We start from the raw sequence: 13,160 nt of genomic DNA, 5'->3' as shown, positions 1-13,160 counted from the left end.
TTTTGGCAGCCTTGCCGGACCGCTCGACCTTGCCGTCGCATTTCACGTCGAGCTGGAAGAGCCGCTGGCAGAAGTGGGCGTGCCCCATCACCGTGAAGTTCTGGTCGAGGCCGGGGCGAAGCCTCATGATGTCAGCCGCGTTCGTAAAGAGCAAGGCCAGCCTCCCCATGTTATGCAGCGGAGCGATTCGGCGGCAGATGAAATCCGCCCCGATCATCTCAAGGGTGAGCCCGGCCTCGGTGAGGCGAAGAATCCTGGTGATGGCAACCATGAGCTTCATGTTGTCGGCGTCGACATTGTTCCAGTCATTTCGATGAACCGGCGACGCCTGGCGAACCCGCCAGAAATCTTGTGGATCATCTTCCTCAATCCAGCACCACTGGCCCCGCCACTCCTACCACCTCTCCTTCTGAGCGCCCTCCGGGTATGTCCCCTTGGACCTTGGGATCCAAGAGAGGCAACCGGAAATGGCGCCCCCCTTTTGGATCCGAGGGAAGAAGTAGTGGCGGAAGAGCACCGTGTTGGGATGCACCCCGGCTAAGCCCTTGGAGAGGTGCACAAAAAGAGCCATGCACGCCACGGCATTAGGAGTAAAATCCAGAAGGTGGAAGCTGTTGGGGAACGTAGCACAAATTCAAAATTTTCCTACGTGTCACCAAGATCTATCTATGGAGTCACCTAGCAACGAGGGAGGAGTGGATCTACATACCCTTGTAGATCGCGTGTGGAAGCGTTCAAGAGAACGGGGTTGATGGAGTCGTACTCGTCGTGATCCAAATCACCGATGATCCTAGCGCCGAACGGACGGCACCTCCGCGTTCAACACACGTACGGAGCAGCGACGTCTCCTCCTTCTTGATCTAGCAAGGGGAAGGAGAGGTTGATGGAGATTCAGCAGCACAATGGCGTGGTGGTGGAAGTAGCGGGATTCCAACAGGGCTTCGCCAAGCGCCGTGGGAGGAGGAAGGTGTGTCATGGGAGGGAGAGGGAGGCGCCAGGGCTTAGGTTATGTTGCCCTCCCTTCCCCCCCCCCCACTATATATAGGGCCAAGGGAGAGGGGGAGGGCATAGCCTTGCCCCTTCCTCCAAGGAAGGGTGCGGCCAAGGGGGAAGGAGTCCATCCTCCCCAAGGCACCTCGGAGGTGCCTTCCCCCTTTAGGACTCTCCCCTCCTCTTGTCCCTTTGGTGCATGGGCCTCTAGGGGCTGGTGCCCTTGGCCCATGTAGGCCAAGGCACACCCCCTACAGCCCATGTGGCCCCCGGGGCAGGTGGCCCCACCCGGTGGACCCCCGGGACCCTTCCGGTGGTCCCGGTACAATACCGGTGACCCCGAAACTTGTCCCGATAGCCGAAATAGCACTTCCTATATATAATTCTTTATGTCCGGACCATTCTGGAACTTCTTGTGACGTCCGGGATCTCATCCGGGACTCCTAACAACTTTCGGTTACCACATACTAATATCTCTATAACCCTAGCGTCACCAAACCTTAAGTGTGTAGACCCTACGGGTTCGGGAGACATGCAGACATGACCGAGATGACTCTCCGGTCAATAACCAACAGCGGGATCTGGATACCCATGTTGGCTCCCACATGTTCCACGATGATCTCATCGTATGAACCACGATGTCAAGGACTTAATCAATCCCGTATACAATTCCCTTTGTCTATCGGTACGATACTTGCCCGAGATTCGATCGTCGGTATCCCAATACCTTGTTCAATATCGTTACCGGCAAGTCTCTTTACTCGTTCCGTAACACATCATCCCGTGATCAACTCCTTGATCACATTGTGCACATTATGATGATGTCCTACCGAGTGGGCCCAGAGACACCTCTCCGTCATACGAAGTGACAAATCCCAGTCTCGATTCGTGCCAACCCAACAGACACTTTCGGAGATACCCGTAGTGTACCTTTATAGCCACCCAGTTACATTGTGACGTTTGGCACACCCAAAGCACTCCTACGGTATCCGGGAGTTGCACAATCTCATGGTCTAAGGAAATGATACTTGACATTAGAAAAGCTTTAGCATACGAACTACACGATCTAGTGCTATGCTTAGGATTGGGTCTTGTCCATCACATCATTCTCCTAATGATGTGATCCCGTTATCAACGACATCCAATGTCCATGGTCAGGAAACCGTAACCATCTATTGATCAACGAGCTAGTCAACTAGAGGCTTACTAGGGACATGGTGTTGTCTATGTATCCACACATGTATCTGAGTTTCCTATCAATACAATTCTAGCATGGATAATAAACGATTATCATGAACAAGGAAATATAATAATAATCAATTTATTATTGCCTCTAGGGCATATTTCCAACAGTCTCCCACTTGCACTAGAGTCAATAATCTAGTTCACATCGATATGTGATTAACACTCAAGGTCACATCCCCATGTGACTAACACCCAAAGAGTTTACTAGAGTCAATAATCTAGTTCACATTTACCATGTGATTAACACTCAATGAAATCTAGGTTTGATCATGTTATGCTTGTGAGAGAGGTTATAGTCAACGGGTCTGAAACATTCAGATCCGTATGTACTTTGCAAATTTCTATGTCATCTTCTAGATGCAACTACCACGCTCTATTTGGAGCCATTTCAAATAACTGTTCTACTTGGAGCTATTCTAAATTGTTGCTCCATTATACGTATCCGGTATCTCTACTCAGAGCTAGCCGGATAGGTGTTAAGCTTGCATCGACGTAACTCTTTACGTCGAACTCTTTATCACCTCCATAACCGAGAAAATTCCTTAGTCCACTATTTACTAAGGATAACTTTGACCGCTGTCCTGTGATCCATTCTTGGATCACTCTTGTACCCCTTGACTGACTCATGGCAAGGCACACTTCAGGTGCGGTACACAGCATAGCATACTTTAGAGCCTACGTCTAAAGCATAGGGGACGACCTTCGTCCTTTCTCTCTATTCTGCCGCGGTCAGGTTTTGAGTCTTACTCAATGTTCACACCTTACAACACAGCCAAGAACTCCTTCTTTGCAGATCCATTTTGAACTCCTTCAACATCTTGTCACGGTATGTATTCATTTGAAAGTACCATTAAGCGTTTTGATCTATCCTTATAGATCTTGATGCTCAATGCTCAAGTAGCTTAATCCAGGCTTTCCATTGAAAAACACTTTCCAAATAACCCTATATGCTTTCCAGAAATTCTATGTCATTTCTGATCAACAATATGTCAACAACATATACCCATCAGAAATTCTATAGTGCTCCCACTCACTTCTTTGGAAATACAAGTTTCTCATAAACTTTGTATACACCCAAAATCTTTGATCATCTCATCAAAGCATACATTCCAACTCCGAGATGCTTACTCCAGTCCTTAGAAGGATTGCTGGAGCTTTGCATACTTATTAGCATCTTTCAGGATTGACAAAACCTTCCGTTTGTATCACATACAACCTTTCCTCAAGAAAATCGTCGAGGAAACAATGTTTTGACATCCTATCTGCAAGATTTCATAAATAATGCAGTAATCGCTAATATAATTCCAACAGACTCTTAGCATCGCTACGAGTGAGAAAGTCTCACCGTAGTCAACTCCTTGAACTTGTCGGAAAACATCTTAATGACAAGTCGAGCTTTCTTAATGGTGATACTTACCATCATTGTCCGTCTTCCTTTTAAAATCCATATGTACCTAACAGCCTTACGACCATCAAGTAGTTCTTCCAAAGTCTACACTTTGTTTTCATATATGGATCCTCTCTCGGATTATATGGCCTCGAGCCATTTATCGGAATCCAGGCCCACCATCGCTTCTCCATAGCTCGTAGGTTCATTGTTGTCTAGCAACATGACTTCCAAGACAGGATTACGTACCACTCTGAAGTAGTACGCATCCTTGTCATCCCACGAGGTTTGGTAGTGACTTGATCTGAAGTTTTATGATCACTATCATAAGCTTCCACTTCAGTTGGTGTAGGTGCCACAGGAACAACTTCCTGTGCCCTGCTACACACTAGTTGAAGTGAAGGTTCAATAACCTCATCAAGTCTCCACCATCCTCCCACTCAATTCTTTCGAGAGAATCTTTTTCTCGAGAAAGTACTCAATTCTAGAAACAATCCCTTATTGCTTTCGGATCTGAGACAGGAGGTATACCCAACTGTTTTAGGTGTCCTATGAAGATGCATTTATCCGCTTTGGGTTCGAGCTTATCAGCCTGAAACTTTTTCACATAAGCGTCGCAGCCCCAAACTTTTAAGAAATGACAGCTTAGGTTTCTCTAAACCATAGTTCATACGGTGTCATCTCATCGGAATTACGTGGTGCCCTATTTAAAGTGAATGTGGTTGTCTTTAATGCCTAACCCATAAACTATTGTGGTAATTCAATAAGAGACATCATGGTATGCATCATATCCAATAGGGTGCAGCTATGATGTTCGGACACACCATCACACTATGGTGTTCCAGGATGTATTAGTTGTGAAACAATTTCCACAATGTCTTAATTCTGTGCCAAACTCGTAATTCAGATATTCATCTCTATGATCATATCATAGATATTTTATCCTCTTGTCACGACGATCTTTCAACTTCACCCTGAAATTACTTGAACCTTTCAATAATTCACACTCGTGATTCATCAAGTAAATATACTCAACATCTACTCAAATCATCTGTGAAGTAAGAACATAACGATATCCACTACATGCCTCAGCACTCATTGGACTGCACACATCAAAAAATGTATTACTTCCAACAAGTTGCTTTCTAGTTCCATTTTACTGAAACCGAGGCTTTCAGTCATCTTGCCCATGTGGTATGATTTGCATGTCTCAAGTGATTCAAAATCAAGTGAGTCCAAACGATCCATCTGTATAGAGTTCCTTCATGCATATCTACCAACAAACATGGTTCGCATGTCTCAATCCTTTCAAAAATGAGTGAGTCCAAAGATCCATCAACATGGAGCTTCTTCATGCGTTTTATACCGATATGACTTAAGTGGCAGGGCCACAAGTAGGTGGTACTATTATTACTATCTTATATCTTTTGGCATGAACATGTGTATCACTACGATCGAGATTCAATAAACCATTCATTTTAGGTGCAAGACCATTGAAGGTATTATTCAAATAAATAGAGTAACCATTATTCTCCTTAAATGAATAACCGTATCGCGATAGACATAATCCAATCATGTCTATGCTCAACGCAAACACCAAATAACAATTATTTAGGTTTTAATACCAATCTCGATGGTAGAGGGAGCGTACGATATTTGATCAACCTTGGAAATACTTCCAACACATATCGTCATCTCACCTTTTAGCTAGTCTCTGTTTATTCCGTAGCCTTTTGTTTCAAATTACTAACACTTAGCAACCGAACCGGTATCTAATACCCTGGTGCTACTAGGAGTACTAGTAAAGTACACATTAACACAATGTATATCCAATATACTTCTATCGACCTTGCCAGCCTTCTCATCTACCAAGTATCTAGGGTAATTCTGCTCCAGTGGTTGTTCCCCTTATTACAGAAGCACTTAGTCTCGGGTTTGGGCTCAACCTTGGGTTTCTTCACTAGAGCAGCAGCTGATTTGCCGTTTCATGAAGTTTCCCTTCTTGCCCTTGCCCTTCTTGAAACTAGTGGTTTCACCAACCATCAACAATTGATGCTCCTTCTTGATTTCTACTTTTGTGGTGTCAAACATCACGAATATCTCAAGGATCATCATATATGTCCTTGATATATTATAGTTCATCACGAAGCTCTAGCAGCTTGGTGGTAATGACTTCGGAGAAACATCACTATCTCATTTGGAAGATCAACTCCTACTTGATTCAAATAATTGTTGTACTCAGACAATCTGAGCACAAGCTCAACAATTGAGCTTTTCTCCCTTAGTTTGCAGGCTAAGAAAATCGTCAGAGGTCTTATACCTCTTGACGTGGGCACGAGCCTGAAATCCCAATTTCAGCCCTCGAAACATCTCATATGTTTCGCGATGTTTTAAAACTTCTTCGGTACCTCAACTCTAAACCGTTTAACTGAACTATCACGTAGTTATCAAAATGTGTATGTCAGATGTTCGCAACATCCACAGACGACGTTCGAGGTTCAGCACACTGAGCGGTGCATTAAGGACATAAGCCTTCTATGAAGCAATGAGGACAATCCTCAGTTTACGGACCTAGTCCGCATAATTGCTACTATCAACTTTCAACTAAATTTTCTCTAGGAACATATCTAAACAGTAGAACTGAAGCGCGAGCTACGACATAATTTGCGAAGACCTTTTGACTATGTTCAGGATAATTAAGTTCATCTTATGAACTCCCGCTCAGATAGACATCCCTCCAATCATCTAAGTGATTACATGATCCGAGTCAACTAGGCCGTGTCCGATCATCACGTGAGACGGACTAGTCAACATCGGTGAACATCATCATGTTGATCGTATCTTCTATACGACTCATGCTCGACCTTTCGGTCTCTTGTGTTCCGAGGCCATGTCTGTACATGCTAGGCTCGTCAAGTCAACCTAAGTGTTTCGCGTGTGTAAATCTGTCTTACACCCGTTGTATGTGAACGTTAGAATCTATCACACCTGATCATCACGTGGTGCTTCGAAACAACGAACTATCGCAACGGTGCACAGTTAGGGGGAACACTTTCTTGAAAATATTATGAGGGATCATCTTATTTACTACCGTCGTTCTAAGTAAACAAGATGCAAAAACATGATAAACATCACGTGCAATCAAATAGTGACATGATATGGCCACTATCATATTGCTCCTTTTGATCTCCATCTTCGGGGCTCCATGATCATTATCGTCACCGGCATGACACCATGATCTCCATCATCATGATCTCCATCATCGTGTCTTCTTGAAGTTGTCACGTCATCTATTACTTCTACTACTATGGCTAATGCTTTAGCAATAAAGTAAAGTAATTACATGACGTTTATGTTGACACGCAGGTCATAAATAAATTAAGACAACTCCTATGGCTCCTGCCGGTTGTCATACTCATCGACATGCAAGTCGTGATTCCTATTACAAGAACATGATCAATCTCATACATCACATATATCATTCATCACATCCTTTTGGCCATATCACATCACATAGCATACCCTGCAAAAACAAGTTAGACGTCCTCTAATTGTTGTTTGCATGTTTTACGTGGCTGCTATGGGTTTCTAGCAAGAACGTTTCTTACCTACGCAAAAACCACAACGTGATATGCCAATTGCTATTTACCCTTCATAAGGACCCTTTTCATCGAATCCGATCCGACTAAAGTGGGAGAGACAGACACCCGCCAGCCACCTTATGCAACTAGTGCATGTCAGTCGGTGGAACCGGTCTCACGTAAGCGTACGTGTAAGGTTGGTCCGGGCCGCTTCATCCCACAATGCCACCGAATCAAGATTGGACTAGTAACGGTAAGCATATTGAACAATATCAACGCCCACAACTACTTTGTGTTCTACTCGTGCATAGAAACTACGCATAGACCTAGCTCATGATGCCACTGTTGGGGAACGTAGCACAAATTCAAAATTTTCCTACGTGTCACCAAGATCTATCTATGGAGTCACCTAGCAACGAGGGAGGAGTGGATCTACATACCCTTGTAGATCGCACGCGGAAGCGTTCAAGAGAACGGGGTTGATGGAGTCGTACTCGTCGTGATCCAAATCACCGATGATCCTAGCGCCGAACGGACGGCACCTCCGCGTTCAACATACGTACGGAGCAGCGACATATCCTCCTTCTTGATGCAGCAAGGGGAAGGAGAGGTTGATGGAGATCCAGCAGCACGATGGCATGGTGGTGGAAGTAGCGCGATTCCAGCAGGGCTTCGCCAAGCGCTGCGGGAGGAGGAAGGTGTGTCATGGGAGGGAGAGGGAGGCGCTAGGGCTTAGGTTATGTTGCCCTCCCTTCCCCCCACTATATATAGGGCCAAGGGAGAGGGGGAGGGCGCAGCCTTGCCCCTTCCTCCAAGGAAGGGTGCGGCCAAGGGGGGGAGGAGTCCATCCTCCCCAAGGCACCTCGGAGGTGCCTTCCCCCTTTAGGACTCTCCCCTCCTCTTGTCCCTTGTGTGCATGGGCCTCTAGGGGCTGGTCCCCTTGGCCCATGTAGGCCAAGGCGCACCCCCTACAGCCCATGTGGCCCCCGGGGCAGGTGGCCCCACCCGGTGGACCCCCGGGACCCTTCCGGTGGTCCCGGTACAATACCGGTGAACCCGAAACTTGTCCCGATAGCCGAAATAGCACTTACTATATATAATTCTTTACCTCCGGACCATTATGGAACTCCTCATGACGTCCGGGATCTCATCCGGGACTCCGAACAACTTTCGGTTACCGCATACTAATATCTCTATAACCCTAGCGTCACCAAACCTTAAGTGTGTAGACCCTACGGATTCGGGAGACATGCAGACATGACCGAGATGACTCTCCGGTCAATAACCATCATCGGGATCTGGATACCCATGTTGGCTCCCACATGTTCCACGATGATCTCATCGGATGAACCACAATGTCAAGGACTTAATCAATCCCGTATACAATCCCCTTTGTCTATCGGTACGATACTTGCCCGAGATTCGATCGTCGGTATCCCGATACCTTGTTCAATCTCGTTACCGGCAAGTCTCTTTCCTCGTTCCGTAACACATCATCCCGTGATCAACTCCTTGATCACATTGTGCACATTATGATGATGTCCTACCGAGTGGGCCCAGAGACACTTCTCCGTCACACAGAGTGACAAATCCCAGTCTCGATTCGTGCCAACCCAACAGACACTTTCGGAGATACCCGTAGTGTACCTTTATAGCCACCCAGTTACGTTGTGACGTTTGGCACACCCAAAGCACTCCTACGGTATCCGGGAGTTGCACAATCTCATGGTCTAAGGAAATGATACTTGACATTAGAAAAGCTTTAGCATACGAACTACACGATCTAGTGCTATGCTTAGGATTGGGTCTTGTCCATCACATCATTCTCCTAATGATGTGATCCCGTTATCAACGACATCCAATGTCCATGGTCAGGAAACCGTAACCATCTATTGATCAACGAGCTAGTCAACTAGAGGCTTACTAGGGACATGGTGTTGTCTATGTATCCACACATGTATCTGAGTTTCCTATCAATACAATTCTAGCATGGATAATAAACGATTATCATGAACAAGGAAATATAATATTAATCAATTTATTATTGCCTCTAGGGCATATTTCCAACAGAAGCCATATGTGTGCATGACATCATTGAAGAAATCAGAGAAGGGGGGGTAGAGACCGCAGGAGAAGTAATCGACAAAGAATGGGTACCGATTTGGGATGGCTTCGGCGAAAGCGGCGGGGATGACGCGCGTGGTTGGATGCCCCGTCATCTCGCCGCCTGTGTTGCACCCCCACTGGTGTTTGAACTAGTCCCGGAGTTCGGCCGTGTTGACCGTCGACGGAAAATAGGTGTGCTGCATCCGCCGCACCGCCAACTCGCTCTCCGGCGGCTCCTTCTCCCCGGCATCCTTGGCCGCCCCCTTGCCTCTGCTAATTTTGGGCGCCATGGCGGTTGAGGAGGACAAAGGCACGGCGGCAGTGAGAGGGGGCAAAAGCTCGAGAGGGAGGAAGAAGTGGACGGCGGTTCCAAGATTGGAGAAGGCGCAGGGGGTAAATGAGCAGCGCACCCGCGGTTATTCCTTTTTACGGGGAAGGCACGTGTCGCCTATTTTCCCATTAACTGCGATGTGACGCATGCGTGCAGAGACCGCCCCATGCATGACCCCCACGTCACGCATGACCCTCCATGTCGCGCGTTCAACGCGGGTCATGGAGAAGTGCATCGGATGAAAAGTTACTACGGTAAAATCCGCCCCACCTGCCCGCGCACCGTTCTGGGCCTAGCCCAACAACACGTCGTGCTTATATGTGGCCCAGGCCCGGGGGATCCTGTCAGTGTACAAAAGTAGGGGCTCTCCTTTTGACCCCTTTACTTGTGCACGGGCAGTCAGAGCCGCACCCGCGGCCACACTTAACAAGGCAGGGGAGGGAAGCCAGAGGAAAATCGAAGCACAGGATGAACAAAACAACACCAAGACCAAGAACACAAAGAGCAGAGGGACGAAGCAGGTTCCCCCGGCAAGACCCTTGCCGGGGTAGCCTCAGCAGCCCCAGCAAGAGCCTTGCTGGGGCGGCTCGCCCAACACCAGCGGGGAGCGCCACCCTTGAGCCCACGGCCTCCAACATAACCAACCACGATGGGACGAAGGCTCGGGAGACGCCTCCATGGTAGCATGCAGATCTTTGTCAAGATCATAGATACACAAGTCCAGATGAGTACTAGAAGATGACGATCCTCAACAAGATCCTTGCCGAGGATTTCCACAAGACCCTCGGCGAGATCCTTGTCGGGGACAACCATGCTACCGTGGCAAGATCCTTGCCGGGGCCCCGGCAGGACCCTCGCCGAGGACGCCTACGGGTCCACAGCCAGGCCCACATCAACCAAGACTCCGCCGCTATTCGCATGCAGCTGCCAGCCCAACCAGCTGGGCAGGCACCTGCGTGGCAACATGCGGCTTCCAGACCAACTCAGCAAGCACCTGCATGGTGGCATGCGGATCTTCATGAAGGACCTGCCACCGCGCCACCTCAGCAGCCTGCCTGCCTACATGGCGCTGCACACATCGCTGGCCTGGGCGCGTGTCGAAGCAAGGCGGAGCAGCGACGGACGGGACGGGCCTCGTTCCCGTCCCCGATAAAGCTAATTGACACCTAAGTAGAGCATTTAATGCGCTTTGTCCCATAATGCCAGGCGATAAGCTCGCGCACTGTACACCTTTCCACCTCCTATGTGCCACTGTGTCAACCCCTTTTCGACTATAAAAGGAGGCCCAAGGCATACTGGAGGGGGATTCGGCTCTTTAGAACTACTCAGCCACCATAGCTAGTTCGAGAGCTCAAGAACACTCTGAAATACACACCAAAGCAGAACTAGGGTATTACGCATCTTCGCGGCCTGAACCTGGGTAAACGATCTTTGTGCTAGCTCCTAAACCTGCTCTTCTCACAACCCCGCGCCCGCCAACCGTAGAAGGAATTCTAATGATCCCATAGGTGTCGTTTCCCTGACAATAAATAACAACTTTATTATTGCCTCTAGGGCATATTTCCTTCAGCTGCCACGAGAGGGTAGGACAAAAGATGTCATGCAAGTTCTTTTCCATAAGCACGAATGACTATGTTTGGAATACATGCCTACATTATATTGATGAATTGGAGCTAGTTATGTGTCACCCTATGTTATAACTGTTGGATGATGAATGCCATCTTACACAATTATCCATCATTGATCCATTGCCTACAAGCTCGTTTCATATTGATCTTTGCAAACTTACTTTTTCATTGACATTGTTACGATTGCTACAAAACTGCTATTGTTACTTTTGCCATTGTTATCGTTACTTCCTGTCAGTGGAAACGACACCTATGGGATCACTGGGATCCCTTCTATGGTTGGCGGGCACGGGGTTGTGCAAAGAGCAGGTCCAGAAGCCAGCACAAGGATCGTTTACCCAGGTTCGGGCCGTGGGGACGCGTAAAACCCTAGTCCTGCTTTGAAGTATGTATTTGAGTGTTCTTGAGTTCTTGAACTAGCTACCGTGTGTCCCTAGTCCAAAAGATCCGAATCCTTCTCCTGGTCGCCTCGGGCCTCCTTTTATAGACAAAAGGGGTTGCCATAGTGGCGCACATGAGGTGGAAAGGTGTATAGTGGATGAGTCTATCCTCTGGCACTGTCGGACAAACACATTTAATGCGCTGCCAACATTCCCCTCTTGCTTTATTGGGGACGGCAAGGAAGCTCGTCCCAGCTGTCGCCGCCTTGCCTGGCTGCGATGCGCGTCCGAGGTGACGAGGCGTTGCAGCGCCACGTTGGCTGGCTGCTGGGCTGGCGCGGTGGCAGAGTCTTCACGAAGATTTGCATGCCACCCCGCAGGTGCTAGCTGAGTCGGCGTAGAGGCCGGATGCTGCCACGCAGGTGCCTGCCCAGCTGGTTGAGCTAGCAGCTGCATGGGAGTGGCAGTGTAGTCTTGGCAGACGTGGGCCTGGCCACGACCCCATAAGTGTCCTCGGCAAGGGCCTAGCTAGGGCCCCGACAAGGGTCTTGTCGCGGCCGCGGTTGTCCCCGGCAAGGGTCTTGCTGGGGGTCTCGTGGATTTCCTCGGCTAGGATCCCGCCGAGGATCGTCGTCGTCTGGTTTTCATCCGATCTTGTGTGTTTATGATCTTGACGAAGATCTGCATGCCACCACAGAGGCGCCTCCCGAGCCTTGGTTCCAATGTGGTTGGTTGGTGGTGTTGGTACCCGCGGGCTCAAGGGTGGCTTGCTCTGCTGGTGTCGGGCAAGTTGCCCCAGCAAGGCTCTTGCCGGGGTTGCGGAGGCTTCCCCGGCAAGGTTCTTGCCGGGGGAGTCCACCTCGCCCTCTTGCTCTTTGTGTCTCTTAGTCTTGGTGTTGCTTTGGTTGCCTTGTGCTCCGGATTCCCTCCTCTGCCCTGCTTGGTGTGGCCGTGCGCGCAGCTCCGACTGCCCGTGCACAAGTAAAGGGGTAAAAAGGAGAGCCCCTACTTTTGTACACCGACAGGAGCCCCCAGGCCTCGGCCACACATAAGCGCGACACATTGTTGGGCCAGGCCCAGAACGGTGTGTGGGCAGGTGGGGCGGATTTTTACCGCATTAACTTCTTCGCTCGCTTGTGCTACCCCAAGACCTGGATCGAATGCGCGTCGTGGAGGGTTGTGCGTGACATGGGGGGCATGCGTGGGGTGGTTCCCACACGCATGCGTCACATCACAGTAAATGGTAAAGAGGCGGCCCGCGCCTTCCCCATAAAAAGGAATAACCGCAGGCGTGCTGCTCATTTACCCTCCGTGCCTTCTGCAATCTCGGAACCGCCGTCCCCTTCTTCCTCCCTCTCAAGCTCTTGCCTTTGCTCACCGCTGCCGCGCCTTCGTCGCCATTCATCCATCGCCTCTCGCAGCCGCCATGGCACCCAAAACCAACAAAGGCAAGGGAGTGGCTAAGGACGTCAGGGCGAAGGAGCCGCCGGAGAGCGAGTTGGCGGCGCGGCG

This window comes from Triticum dicoccoides, chromosome 5A, assembly GCF_002162155.2.
Source record: "Triticum dicoccoides isolate Atlit2015 ecotype Zavitan chromosome 5A, WEW_v2.0, whole genome shotgun sequence".
NCBI classification, from domain to species: Eukaryota; Viridiplantae; Streptophyta; class Magnoliopsida; order Poales; family Poaceae; genus Triticum; species Triticum dicoccoides.
The sequence above is the reverse complement of the archived record's forward strand: the minus strand, read 5'-3'. Positions refer to the sequence as shown.